This window comes from Sinocyclocheilus rhinocerous, unplaced genomic scaffold (assembly GCF_001515625.1).
Source record: "Sinocyclocheilus rhinocerous isolate Xijiao unplaced genomic scaffold, SAMN03320098_v1.1 scaffold1406, whole genome shotgun sequence".
NCBI classification, from domain to species: domain Eukaryota; kingdom Metazoa; phylum Chordata; class Actinopteri; order Cypriniformes; family Cyprinidae; genus Sinocyclocheilus; species Sinocyclocheilus rhinocerous.
In genome coordinates this window covers 165,533-181,536 of record NW_015647095.1, presented here as the reverse complement: position 1 = coordinate 181,536, position 16,004 = coordinate 165,533, and the positions used below count along the sequence as shown (strand labels likewise).

At 34.1% G+C, this 16,004-nt stretch overlaps 1 long non-coding RNA gene across 1 annotated transcript; it reads left to right on the top strand.

Annotated features, from left to right (window-relative positions):
* The first annotated feature begins 3,338 nt into the window (after nucleotides 1-3,338).
* On the top strand, nucleotides 3,339-9,653 carry LOC107708784 (uncharacterized). Its single transcript, XR_001636410.1, has 3 exons — nucleotides 3,339-3,392; nucleotides 6,064-6,199; nucleotides 8,906-9,653. It is a non-coding gene; the product is annotated as an uncharacterized LOC107708784 (long non-coding RNA).
* The last annotated feature ends 6,351 nt before the right edge of the window (nucleotides 9,654-16,004 follow it).

The window sequence follows — 16,004 nt, the reverse complement described above, 5'->3', positions numbered from 1 at the left end:
AGTCATTAAGGCCCCAAAACAACCTAGAAAGGGCAGAACATTACGTTCGACCGTTCACACAAATCATGAATAATTCATTCTTGTTTAACAGCTCCTCATACGCCCATTATGGTTTGGGAAGAAAGCATGCCTTATTTCCATCTGTGCAACTCGGGCCACATCGCATAACCATGCACTGTTACATATATTCATCCGTGTGTCTCCTGGTACATTACCAAACTTATGACATTCAACTTCAATACCCACTAATAGCATGCTTATGGTTCACTTTAGTGAGGAGCCTTGTGTTCTGCATTGCATATGACTACTACAAACTCTGGATACTAGATGATATTTTAGAAATCCATGTCTTTTGCTCTATAATGTGGTCAAGCACTCACGACACATCATAAAAAAAGTTTTCTGCTAAGTGTAAGTTCACAGGTAAGTACCCATAAATCAGAATATGCTCCTTGAAGTGTGCTGAAAAAAAATTCTAATTTCAACATTAAAAAGCTGTAAAAAAATGCTATACTAAAAACCTGTGGTAACACTTTTAAGGTGTCCTTGTTACACGTTACATGTACTTCCTATTATAATAACAATTAATTATGCATAATTATATGCCAATAACCCTAAGCCAAACCCTAATCCTAACCCTAACCATAGTAAGTACATGTAGTTAATTAATATTACTCAGTAGTACTTAAATGTATAATTACACTGTAACAAGGACACCTTCAAATAAAGTGTAAACAAACCTGTCAATTGGTAAAAGGCAAGTTACTGTAATAGACCTATTAGGGCACTTTGAGTAATTTTACAGTAAAATACTGATAAATGTTCAGACTTTTGGAGTAAAAAAAAGTCATAATATAATTAACAGTGAAAAAAGCCCAGAATTACCTGTATTAGGCTTTAAATTTGATGCTATTTAAACAATTATGTTTCATATTAGTTTGTGCTATCAATTATGTACACATGGGTTTTAGCTTATGTTGTTTATTTAATGTTTATTGCATTATTTTAATGTCACGTGTGCATTATTTTAATATCACGTGTTACCATGATGATGTTTTGTGTTAGTGTGCATGACACTGTGCATCTTTTATATATTAGTATTTAGCAGCTTGTGGAAAAGTTACTTCAATGATGAACTTGTAGTATGATATAATATTAACATTATATCAGTTGATGAAATTTACGTTCAGTCCTGTAAAACCTATAATGTTGCTACCATACGTTTACAGTAAAGTTCTGGCAACCACTGCAGCCTTTTTTCAAGGATATACTTTTACACTGAATGAAGAGGAAACAGATAAAACTACTATTTTTTTGTTTTGGTTCGTTCATATTTTATCTCTGTCCCATCGTCATTAACAAGTAGGGTTTAACTTTGGGATTATACATTGTGTTAGTCTCAACACCAGTGGCCAATTAATTATCATAGCAACTGCATTTATTAATGTTTATGGTTATAATTTTGCTATTTAATTATTTAATGTTTATGGCCCATTTTGCACAATAAGCCTTACAATATAAGAACTTTAAATTGAAATCCTCATTTTGTGAATGCATATGTAACGCGCACTGATTAGCGCTCGGTTCACAATTACTAAGTTATTATGTGACCACAACTGTGGTACAGTGGTAACTACATAGGATTGCTTGGACCAGAAATCAGAAGACAAGGGTCGAATCACTAGATCAAAAGGCAGCAGAAGGACAGCAAAATAACAGTAAAACAAAATAACTACTAGGACTACTGGGATGCAGTTAATCAAAGAAAAGGTAAGTGTATTGTTCTGATTTTTTTCATATTTCAAAACGATAGTAGGCACAAAAATAACAAGATATTAGAGTTCAAAACTAGTTCAGTGTCTTTAAATTTCAACATCAATCTCTGAAATTCAACCTCAGGTTTTTTTTTTCATTTTCAATATCAGTCTCTCAGTATCAAGTTCAGAAAACAAGTTCTTCAAATCTGTCTCAATTCTGATTGTTAATGAACAGTAATGTTCATTAATAGACTAAACATTTCAGTCCATGAGAAAAAAAACAACTTTTGTCTCCAGGGAAATCCAGGTGAATTTCAATAAAAAATAAAAAAATAAAAATGTGTGCAATTCTGTCCTACCCGATCAGTAAAAATTACTTTTTTACTTGGTTTCCAGGTACGAACAATGGGATGGCTCGCCAGTCCAAACCAGGAATAGGAATCCTCGGCCTGGACAAAATTCAGGATCACAGCAGCAATTCTTCAAACATTCAAAGAAGAGAGGGGGAAAAAAACCCAAAACAAACAAAAATCCGGCCTTGCAAAAACAATCAGTAAATTCAGTTCAAATAAATTCAAAAAAACCATTTCAAATGACTAAAGCGTCCGCTTTAAATACTTTGCGGGACTAACCTTTCACCTATCCAGTTAGAAATCACTTCAGAAACTTTTCCAGTGTGTTAATTATTTATAATAATACAAATAAATTTAGCTTGGTTCTTTTCAGTCTATTAGTTTACAGCGATATAAATAAAATAATACTACCTATAAATATTAGTGACCTGGGTAACACATAATTTAGGGATTTATTTCTATTTTGTGAATTCTAAAGACATGTTTACCTATATTTTCTTTATTTTTAAAGGTCAACAAACATTGACCTATTCCTTGTCAGAGATAGGCTGGAAAAGCCTTCAGATGAGGGAGTCGAAGGGCCACGTCAAGCCCTTCTGTGTGCAGGACATTTCACTCAGATAAAACAAAAAAAAAGCAGAGAAGAATTTCCTGCAAGTGTGAAAGGACAAGTGGACAGCATGTGTATGTCCGCTGACGTTCATGGGTGTTCCAGGAAGAGCACCTGTGGTGTGCAGGGTCGAGCTGTGCTGGTGGCGGCTGATATGTGTATGTGGGGGGCGAGAGGGTCTGCGTGACCTGTTAATGGCCTGGGGGCCATTTGATGACAGTTGCAGTAATCTGAAGCTGACTGGTGTCTCTTACACTCATTTAATCTTTGTCATCAAATCCCACCATCCATCTGATTAATGGCTACAGTTCAACCCTGTTTTCAGAGCCTTATATCTTGCCATGATGAATGTCGATCTATGGCATATTTTCCTCTAATATAACCATGAAAAACTATTACGAAAGACTTCCTCATTCTCCTCCCCCCTTAACCGTTAAACTCTGTTTATGTACAGTATGTGTGTGTGTGTGTCTCTGAGAAACTGATCTCTTCTATAAACGTCTTCTCTGTATCTTGCCAGGCGTCTAAACGATCTGTGGCTTGGATAAATCAAACTGAAATGCAAATCATAGCTAAGGTCAGCTCAGCCTTCTCACAGTGACGCTCCAGTCAGCTCTCATCACACACAAGCACCTTCCATCACACGCTCATAAACAACAAGCGAACACAAAGGTATGAAAGTGTTGCTTTTATTATATTACACTTCTGAGGCAGTTATGAGACTGAATTGCAATACTGCGACTTCAAATGTGGACGGATTAGACTTAAATACATATATATAAATATTTTATTTATAGCCAAATAACATGTCACAATTCTGTATTACATGTAACATTTGTTTAATTTTTGTACCTGAGCAGTCCAGTTTTCATTAATGTTGGTGCAGTTCCAGTTTGTTAAAAAAAAATAATAATCCAAAATATTGCAAAATAAATAAATAAATTAGCCAATAACCAATATGGTTAATGTTGATAAATTGTAGTAAATAATGCATCTATAATCTATTTAACTATATAAATACACTGCAAAGTATCATATTTCTGAAAGACAAGCCAGTTACATGTAGATATGTTGATATTTTATATTCATCTTGGTAGACATGCATTTTATTAATATGTTTACACATATTTGGTGTTTTCTGTACAACTAAATATAGTCAGATGCTGATTTGCAACTATATGAATATGATTTTTTTTAATGTCACTCAGTTATTGTAGTATCAAAGATACATAAAAACAATATGAACCGTGACCAACAATTTTTCATGGAAGTTGGATCTTGTTTGTCTAAGTTTTTGTCCAGAATAAGCTGCCAGTGATAAAATGCCTGTTTTGTTTTGTGGACAAAATGGTATACTGTGTACTTTCATTATTATTAACTATTAATAATTATTGATCATAACATGAAAAGCATCACAATTCAATATGCAATTATTTGTAATTATGGTGATGTGATTACTACTGTCAAAATTTGATCTTAAATGTTTTTAAAACTTTAGAATTACAGTGTAATCCAATAGGAAAGGACAAAAGGAGCAAGTTTTTGTGTAAAGGCCAGTTAGTTAACGGCAAAGGCCATTTGTCTTTTGCACGCAGCATAAATAGTGACACCCCAAACACACACATATCTAACTTCTCTCGTCCCATTAGCAGTAGAATGCAGAGGGCTGGCATTCCCTCCTCCCCTGTCCAGTCCCCTCCTTAATGCTATGGCCAGACTTAGCACTGTCATTTATAGCACAGCACACCATCAATCTTAATAGAAGCGAGAAGTGCAAAGAGTCGATGAAACAGCAGCCATGATAACTATTTCGGCCTGGGAGAGGGAGGAGTAGGACAGGAGAGAGATGAGTGTCCAAGCCAGTAAAAGAGAGAAGGGGACGGGAGAGAGAATCCGTGAAATGCTTGGGAGCCCTGGGAGAGGTTTTCATGTTCCAGGAGAAAAAAAAGAGAGAGATTCAAATCGGATCACTATGTGTTTACATGACTCATCTGATGAGTGATGATAAGAATGTGTGTTTTGGCGCAAATGAGTGTGTCAATTTGTAAATGTATTTTTGTGTGTTCTGAGGGTCCTAAAATTATTCACAAGTATAAAAAACAAAGTTTGACACATGACTTTTAATTATGCCGTAGTGTAAATGATGGGATTAGCAACAGCAAGGTCATGGATTTGATTTCCCCAAAAAAATGATGTCGTATACTGTAAATGCACTGTAAAACGATTTGGATAAATGTGCCTGCCAAATCCATAAATGTAAATGTCTGCCAAACACAACATTCAGGGATGTGTGTAAATGAACAGAAATAAATACAACTGGACTGACATTTCCAAAGTTTTAAGTTTTAGGTAAGCATTAAATGTTTATTATTTTATTTTATTTTTTAGTTTAGTTTAGTTTAGTTGGTGATTTAAAAATTTTTTTTTTGACATTTGATCAATATTGGATATTATTGTACTGATATTTAATTCTCAATTAATTGTATCTAAAATAGATAAAGACAGAAAAGACCAAATCAACTGAATATGCATATTTTTTAAATTTGTACAAATAAACTTTTACTCTTGAATGAATAAATTACATAAAAACAAACCTAACCAGAATGTTTGAAAAATATCAATACATAGCTGTCATACATTGCAAGCACAATAATAATAATAATAATAATAATAATAAGTTTGGAAGAGAAACAGGTGAAAGCAGCAAAGGACAGAACAGAATAAAATGAGTGCTGCTGAGAGGTTGAGATGAGTGGAATAGAAGAAATTTTATCTCTACAAGATGCAACAATTTTAAACTCCCCACAGCTAAATGAGTGTGTGTCATGATGCAAAGCATTCTGGATATATGGACCGTAACCTTTGAGTCCCACATTCCTTAACAGGCCAAGGACACTGCAATATGAATACAGACTCAACACACACACACACAGATACGAGTGACCGATTGCTTTAAACCTTCATGGTTAAAACAAGCTCAAGGCCACTCATGCCAACTAGTGCCCTTACAAACACACACACACACACACACGCACACTTACTAACATAAGAAGTATGTCATTTTCAGCTGTGAAAAATGACATCCTAATTAAATCTGCACCCAAAGGTCTGTCATCACATATATGCGGCCACACACACACACGCATACTCACAAGAAGTAATACAATTCCATCTCTTTACATTTGCTTATCATGCATGGTCTGAAAACTTATCAGTTCAAATTTGCCAAGAATGGATTTGAAATTGAAAAAGAAACTTGTAATAGCATTTTGGCAGATTTTGTGCCATAAAGGCTCACAAAAATGTATGTCTCTCTCCCTCTCACTTTCTCTCTGGTGGGCAGTGAGGAAATCTTGGTTTATTTAGGTTTTTGAGAAGAGCTCTGAGTCCCCCCGGTTCCATCCGGAGGGTTCCTGGACTAGAGTCCACTCTCCCATGACAGCTACATCAACGAGCCGCGGCCCCAAAAACATGCTCTCGTATGCACACACACACTCTCACACATGCGCTCTCTCTCTTAAACACACATATAAATGATTTTTTCTAAGTTGTAAATAAAACTATGTTTTACAAGAAAAAATTTGCATCTTTCTACATCAGTTATTTTGATGTACATTAAATATTTTACATTAAAACAGTAGATTTTATATTTAATATTTCTTTGAAAATTGTTTCAGTGTGTCTATTTCTATTTCTGTTAACTATTTTCACTCAGAAATTGCTAGTAAATTTCACAACTAATTACAAAGACATTAAAGTACAAATATTTAAATAGTATTTTCGTATGAAACACACTACAATAATCTTGTTTACACCCTCAGAAAAACCATTTTTAATAGTGTGTTTTATAAGCAAGGGAGATATGTTGGAGCTCAGAGGTCTTGCTTCTTGTTACCCAGAGTCCCTGGAGTGTCTTCTGATTGGCTGTAGATGTGTTTACATCTGAAAAGGAAGGATCAGCATGGCCACCCAGGTGGCTAGAAGTCCTCAGAGCTGTCAATCAATAAACACAGCTACTGACAACTTTGTAAATGTAACAGCCAATCACAAAGCAGAGATCCAGTAACCAACTGGTACTCAGCTTCATAAGAATTGTAATACACTGCAGCAAAAAAAAAAAAAAAAAAACTCTTTAAAGAGACAGTACACTATTATGTTGATATTTGCTCATCCTTGTGATGGTCCAAACCTGTGGACCATAAAAGGAGAATTTAGAAGAACTTTCCATGAACAGCAGCTCATCTAATAGTGACTGTGAGTTGCCACAAGGGACACAAAAAGCAATATAAAGACACTATAAAAGCATAATCTATATCACTTGTGCTATTTTAAACTTTTCTAAGGTATACAATAACTTTCTGTGAGCAATTATTCAGATATTTGCTCATCCTTGTGATGGTCCAAACCTGTGGACCATAAAAGGAGAATTTAGAAGAACTTTCCATGAACAGCAGCTCATCTAATAGTGACTGTGAGTTGCCACAAGGGACACAAAAAGCAATATAAAGACACTATAAAAGCATAATCTATATCACTTGTGCTATTTAAAATTTTTCTAAAGGTATACAATAACTTTCTGTGAGCAATTATTCACAACAAAAGCAATACAGGTTTGGAACGACATGAAGGTTAATAAATATATACAGAATTTTCATTTTTGTGTATATATAATTTCTTTAACTAGAGCAATCATGCCAAATATATCAGGGATTTTACTGTCACTAAAAACTACAACACAGAGTATGTATATGTATGTGTATATGCGTGTTTATTATTGAGGAGATGACTGCTGAGAGTAACTGATTTTACTGAAAGACACACACAGAGTCTGGAATGACAACATACACATTCTGAGATGAACAAGATTAAAGCGGCCAGAGGATTGTTCTGCCATTTTTAAAGTGTGTAAATCTGTGTTGTGTATGTGCATGTGTGTGAGTTGAGCCATAATCCGAAGGAGTACCAAGGAGGCACACGCTCAGGAGGAGTAAAAGAGCATAAGAAATTACCCACAGGACTACAGTAACACTTCTGATGTGCACACACTCTCTTCTACACACCCACACACACAGTACAGTGTGTGTACAGTACCAACTCAATCCACTGTAACAACAATCAATACTAGGATTAGAAAATCAATCAGATTCTCTTGTCCCATCTGTTCCTGTTAAAGCTAGTTAAACAAACCAACATTACAGTGAGGTGAATACAAGCACAAACACTACTAGATATTGTATGAGAGCTTAACACATTTTAATCTATTCGTAATGATATACAGGGTGGGAAATTAATGTAGAAAATCATTCATGGCAATTTAAATACTATATATTTATTTATTAATTGGAAGAAAATTATACTTTATTCAGCAGGGATGCATTGAATTGATCAAAAGTGACAATAATAACATTTATAATGATACAAATGATTTATATTTTATATAAATTCAGCTTTTCCATCACAGGAATAAATTACATTTCATAATATATATATACAGTTCTTTCGAAATTGAAAAGAGTTAACTGTAATAATATTTTGCAATTTTTTGTTGTTGTTGTTGATCAAATAAATGCAACCTTGGCAGTATTCTTTCTGAATAAAATCTTTTGCTGTGTATATGTAAAAGTCTGAGGTTAGCTTCTGGAAAGAGAGAGAGAGAGAGACATCATTATTGCTGGTAGCCGGATGTGTGGTGACCCCAGAGGTCAGACACAAGCACGGATTATTCCCTGATCCCTATGTGTGTGTGTGTGTGAGAGACGCTGTTAAAACATACTCCTGTATATTGTGACTGCAGGTATAGAGGAAGCAGGGCTTTGAGTTCCACGCTGTGTTTACATCTGACGAGAAGGAAACAGACATATGCAGACCATCCAGACAACCAAAACAGAGTCAATAAAATACAACATAATTTAATTCAAAAAGAATATCTATACCCATGCTAAACTATATAAAGTGATATAATATAACCTAGTTGGTGTCACTAATATTAGGTATTCTTAGTCCCATAACATTTTTCTATAATAATAATAAATAATATTTTTGTATAAAAATATAACAATACTTTATATATTATGTATTCTAATATTTATTCACTTACAGTTAAGTAAACAATATTTGAAAGTCTCTGTTTTATAATATTATAATACATGTATCTCAATATTTTTTGTTAGTTATTTTTGTTTCAGTTTTGGAGCTCATGAACAGCACCACAAATCTGCTTAAAGAGATGAATCGAGAGATTTGGATGTGTAAAAGAGACACCAGCATTTAAGGAATGTATCGACTTTGCGGATCATAAGATCTGTGAGAAGAGCAAACCGCACGGGTGTAACGGATGATAGCTTCACCCGCACACAGTCTCCAGCGCTCACTGTACGGCTTATCAGCCCTGCAGTCAGATGAGCAGCTTCTGCAGGCTCCAACAGGCCTACGAGAAACACTGAGATCAGAGACAGACACAAACACACGTACATCACTTTGTTAATGAACACTAAACTCGCCATATACGCCTACTATGGAGCAAAACATACATACACGCACACACTCAGATCACATTGAGCATCAAATCACGAAACCGTACATCATGACATCATGACAAAAATGTTTTGATGGTTGCTTAGTAACTGTGCTATAATTATGTTTTTATGGCTTGTAGTAAATGATCCAAATATCATGTGTTGTTATGTTGTTTACATGCCCCTCCATGAAGGACTGCGTCTAACTTTCAGCCAAACAGAGCAAAGGAGACTTTCTGCTTCCCAAATCCAAATTGTTCAAGAACAAATGTGATCAATATATAATTCATAAACACATAAATACAAACACACACACATGAGACACTCACACACATATTCTCTGACACCACACACTTACATTCAGAAGTACTTCTTATCTGTACACAAGGCATGTCAGAGGCTGCGTTTACACTTGGCATTAACATGCGATCACCGTGATCTGATCAAGCAGATCGGATCATCAGTCAATCAGGACACGGCGCGTTTACACTTGGCATTAACATGCGATCACCGTGATCTGATCAAGCAGATCGGATCATCAGTCAATCAGGACACGGCGCGTTTACACTTGGCATTAACATGCGATCACCGTGATCTGATCAAGCAGATCGGATCATCAGTCAATCAGGACACGGCGCGTTTACACTTGGCATTAACATGCGATCACCGTGATCTGATCAAGCAGATCGGATCATCAGTCAATCAGGACACGGCGCGTTTACACTTGGCATTAACATGCGATCACCGTGATCTGATCAAGCAGATCGGATCATCAGTCAATCAGGACACGGCGCGTTTACACTTGGCATTAACATGCGATCACCGTGATCTGATCAAGCAGATCGGATCATCAGTCAATCAGGACACGGCGCGTTTACACTTGTCTTTTCAATGTGTATGTGGACAACATCCGGATACAGGTCGCATGTTAATGCCAAGTGTAAACGGAGCCTAGAGTAGCAGGGAGTATCCGTTGCAGCTGTAAGGTTTTCCGGAGTGTATCACATTTGTGATAGTTCTCTGCACACACACCACATTCATACACGCATGCGGACACACAAACACCTACACAAACTGCTCATTTGTCATCTGTTTGTACTTACTGTGCTACCCTTAACTTGTAGAAAACTAACAGAAATGTGCAGCAAATAAATATAAATATTTAATCCATTAGAACAGGACAATTGTAGTTGATGTCTGATGTCTGTTATATTTTTTATATCAGTCTATGTCTATTATAAAGTGAAGGTATTAAGGTATGTGACCGCTAAACAATTTGGTTTTATTAATTAAAGTGTGAATACATATTTAATTAATTATAAGTAAATAAATCAATTAATAAATAAATATTATTATATTAATTGATTAATTTGTGTGTGTGTGTGATCAGTTACTCCCCAAACTTCAATATATTCACATTATAATAAATTATATATATTCATATTATTACTTATAAGTAATTACACTCAACAACAACATTATATTATAGTGTAATAGTTTAGTATTAACTATTCAATTAATAAAACTGATTATTAATATGCTGATTAAGTCGTCTCATTTATATAGCGCTTATACAACCCAGATTGTTTCAAAGCACCTTTACAGTAACAGGAAAACAACAGTGTTAATGTTACAAAATTAATCAATTATGATTTTTTAATTCATTAATACTAAATATTTTAGGGCTGCAAAATGATTAATCGCGATTAATCGCATCCAAAATAAAAGTTTATGTTTACATACTAAGTGTGTACTGTGTATATTTATTATGTATATATAAACACACACACACACACATATATATATTTATATATATATATTTGTATGTATATATATATATGTAAATAATTTATATGATATATAAATATAAATATTTTATATATAAATCTAACATATTTTTCCTTAATATATGCATGTATCTGTGTGTATTTATGTATAGATAATAAATATACACAGTACACACACATATAGTATGTAAACATAAACTTTTATTTTGAATGTGATTGATCGCGATTAATCATTTTGCAGCCCTAATAATAATGTACACACACACACACACATATATATATTTATATATATATATTTGTATGTATATATATATATACTTGTAAATAATTTATATGATATATAAATATAAATATTTTATATATAAATCTAACATATTTTTCCTTAATATATGCATGTATCTGTGTGTATTTATGTATAGATAATAAATATACACAGTACACACACATATAGTATGTAAACATAAACTTTTATTTTGAATGTGATTGATCGCGATTAATCATTTTGCAGCCCTAATAATAATGTGCTGATTTAATGAAACACTATTTATAACAAATTATTAATTAAACAGCATAATTAATTAGATAAAAATTTTAATCGATTGACAGCCCTACTCTTTTTATCTCTACATGTCTTCATATTCTAGCTATATTTCACTTATCAGGAGCTTTATAGGAATGGTAATTTTCAGACAGACCAAGTGCTTCAGCACTCCTTCAACTGCTCTGGACTCGTGTTTTTTGTCTGGGTGAGCAGGTTATTGAATCGGGTGTGTTCTGAACTGACAGATGATTTGTGTAAATGTTAAAGGCCAGTGGGTTGTAGAGAGCAGGTTAGTGGTTTTACTGGAAGGTTTTACTGGTTTGATCATTACTGGCACCTAGAGAATCAGACAGATGTTGAGAAACTGTTAAAAAGACACCACAAAACCATGTGTGAGTTAAAAAAGAAAAAGATGAGGACAAAGCGAAAGGTGTGTGTGTATTGTTAAACTTGTTTTTTAATATCAAGGTAATAAAGTCAGACCGCATGAAACGAACACATACAAACAGACACACGCAGGCACTTGCACAGACAAACACATCCTTCTCATGCTTGTCAACACCCGTTATGCCGGCTTTGAACTGCAGGGATCCAGAATGACAAACAGTGGCGCCTCCATCCAATCCTAATCAGAAGATATATCTCATTCACACCCCTACAAACCCTCATTTACACACACACTCACTTACTTCTCACCCTTGTCCAGATCTCCTTCTGTTGTCTTCCAGCATTTCTACACTTACTGATGTGAGCAGTGGGGCATGACAATCAGAAGAATCTGTGTTCTGATTGGATGACTGATTGGATAAGGGGAGGGGCTACAACAAGATCCCTTACATTTACTGATGAAGCTTATCAGCATCAGAAAAAAGCATTTCATCTGAGGATGTAAACAAAAACAAACAGTTTCTAAAGAGGTTAAAACCATTTTTGTAGTCTGTGTTCACTCAACAATTTTGAGTAAATGTCACAAATGATTACACTTCAAACATGAAATTCTGAAGACTGAAATAATATTTTCTTGTAAAATGTACTTCAATAATCGGTTTTATTCACAACTTTGAAAAAATATTTTTACAGTATCATTTTCAAATATTTCATTAAATACTGATTAAATGTACATTTTATTTTAAATACCTATACTTATTTAAATACAGAAAAATTACTTTGTTACTCATAAAATTTTTTTAAATGGCCTGTCATGCACGGACAATAAAAATACATTTATAAAATAAAAAATGAAAATGTTGCATGTTATAATTGTTTTTTTTTTAAATAATTAATACACGTTTAGTATACACTTTTACCTGTTCAGTGTAACACTTTTCACACTTTTTTTAAATGATCATGTATGACAATGCAAATTTAAATTGTATGTTTTTTAATGGCTTTTTAATGTACTAGAAGGTTTTTTTTTCAATATTCAATGACTGATTGAAACGCAAAACATTAACACTGCCATTTTATGTATTGAAACTTTAAAGCTGTTATGTGTGTTTGTGTTTTTGTCTGCGTTTGTCACCCTGGATGTGTTTGAACAGGTTGATTGACAGCTTCCTACAGGCTTCTGCTGTGTAGGAACAGCATGATAAATGGCTCTGATGGCATTAACCAACCATGATAAAGTGGGCCTCCTCACTCACAGAGTCAGGTGGAACGAGTTGACTCATAGAACTACCATAAAGTTCGTCCCTCTGGTGCAGCTGGAATGCATGTCCTTACCATTACTGTTAGTGGTCATGCTGGTAGATGAGAGACTCAGAGTTCACTGCCATGACTGTGACATCAGACACTGTGGGATGGGAAATCAATACACCAGGGCTTCTAATTCAAGACGGGCAAGCTTAGTAATTTGAGGTTTAATCTAAATTTGCTTAAAGGTAAAGAGAGTAGTTTCTATGTTAAAATGCTTTCTCCTATTGGTTTAATGTGATAACGTTGTGTTACAGTTATACACCATATAGATGCTGACCCACAAATGTCGACATATATCCACATTCACTCATTCAATACAATGAGTTTATGACACTTTTACAGCATATTTAGTTAACAAAAACTCATGTACCTCCTAAATATGAATTCCATTTAGTATAAACAGTACTAAAATTCAGCAGAAAATTAATTCCTAAAATTAAGGAACGTTTCACACTATCTGTCAAATCTATCTTTATACTCAAACTCTGAGTATTTGATTACTACCTGGTTTATGGTGTATTTTGAGTCCGACATAACCAATTCAGCAGTCTCCAACTAGATCACTGAATTATTGTTGTTGACTTGAAAACAACTGCAATCAGATCAGTCCAATACATGATCAAATCATTCAGTGCAAACTTTCAGTGCAATCTGTGGTAACACTTTATTTTGGTGGTACCTTTTGAACATTCTGTTGACACTAAGTAACGTTGGACCTACATGTCAACTAACATCTCAACTCTCATTAGAGTATAAGTAGACTGTCTGCTTCGTATCGGCTAACTCTTTATTGTGACAGTCTCCCAATAGACATTCTACTGACTATAGGTAACTTTGCAAGTACATGTCAACTTATTCTAACCCTAACAGTCGACTAATACTATAGGTGCAACATTACAATAGTCAACAGAATGTGTTAAAGGGATCATCAAAATAAAGTGAAACCCAATCGGGGAACCGATTTAACAACTTCACTGAAATCAATCAACAAGAATGATTTGTTCAAGATTTCTCCAGTTCTATATATACGTAGTATTTTAATGAAATATAGAGTATAAAAGTAAGATAATATGCTTTGATATGCAGTAAAGTAAAAGTTTTCCAAAATGAAAATACTCCGCTAGTATACACATAAGCTGTAAAATAATAATAATAATAATAATAATAAAGCAACAAGCGGCAAAGCACAGATATTTCTCAGAAGTTGTAGTTGTGCCAACTAATTTTTCAAAGTTAGACTGGTTGTTTTAAGCTAAATAAAACCTTTTCAACAAATACATGCAGTATTTATTAAAGGGATAGTTCACCTAAAATGAAACTTCTGTCATCATTTTCTCACCCTCATGTTGTTCCAAACCTGTAAGAATTTCTTTCTTCTGCTGAACATGAAAGAAGATATTTTAAATAATGTTGGAAACAGTTTCTGGTAGCCGTTAACTGCGTTCCAAATGACGCACTATACACTATGCACTTGTACACTATGTACTTATGCACTATGTACTCAACCATATAGTGTATGAATAGAGTTATTTATAAAGATTTAGAAAAATAGAAAAAATATAAAGTTATTTTATCATTCATAAATGGAGTCTGATAGCTACGTAATTAAAGCTATGACAGTTGAGTGTATGAAGTGTTCAACATTCCACACTTAATTTTTTTGGTTATTCAAGTGCATCATCTGGGTTCTTTTGAGAATTTTCAGTGTGAACACACTACTCGCACTATTTATACTACAAAACATAGAATAGTGCGTAAGTACACGATTTGGGGTGCACCTATTGACTTCCATACAGGGTCGGCGCCAGAGCTCACAAAGTGAGGAGGCGGGCACAATTTTTGGGGGGGCCGCGTTTTTTTGTACTTGTAAATAAAATAATCTGATATATATGTACAATGTAATAACATATAGCCTATTTTGATATATGAACTGGGTGTTCGTCAACGATTGCATGCGGTCGAAGATGCCCGTGTTTACAGCTCCGTAAAATAATCTGGAAGCTCTGTAGGTTTGCTGTATAGGCCTATAGCTAAAAATATTAAAATTATAAACACCCAATAACATTTTAATTTCTTCCATTTCTGAAAAAAAAAAAAAAAGGAATATAGGCCTAGTAATTGGTGTCATAAATACACAAGCCCGATTTTTGTTTTAATTATTATTAATTAGAAATAATAACGGCAGGCCTAATAATGTTATAATCAAGGTCCGTAAAATAATCTGGAAGCTCTGTAGGTTTGCTGTATAGGCCTATAGCTAAAAATATTAAAATTATAAACACCCAATAAATTTTATAATTTTCCCATTTTTGAAAAAAAAAAAAAAAGGAATATAGGCCTAGTAATTGGTGTCATAAATACACAAGCCCGATTTTTGTTTTAATTATTATTAATTATAATTATTAAATCAGAAATAATAACGGCAGGCATAATAATGTTATAATCAAGGTTTAAATTGGGCCGGGGCCGTCCGGGGTTTGAGCCTCGGCACATAGACTCCAGGGCTCGACATTAACGCTTCATTAACGCCAGACAAATAAGCATGCTGTGGTAAAAAATCTAAATGAAAAGTTTTTATATTTAAAATACAGTTAGTTAGGCAACATCACACAACGTTTTCACCATTACCACTGTTTAATAGTTCTATAAACAGTTCAATAAGCAAATACAATAATATTAGGTCACTTACATTTTAGGCGGAAACAGCGCATCTCACAGCAACCAGACGATTCATTGCTGATTGATT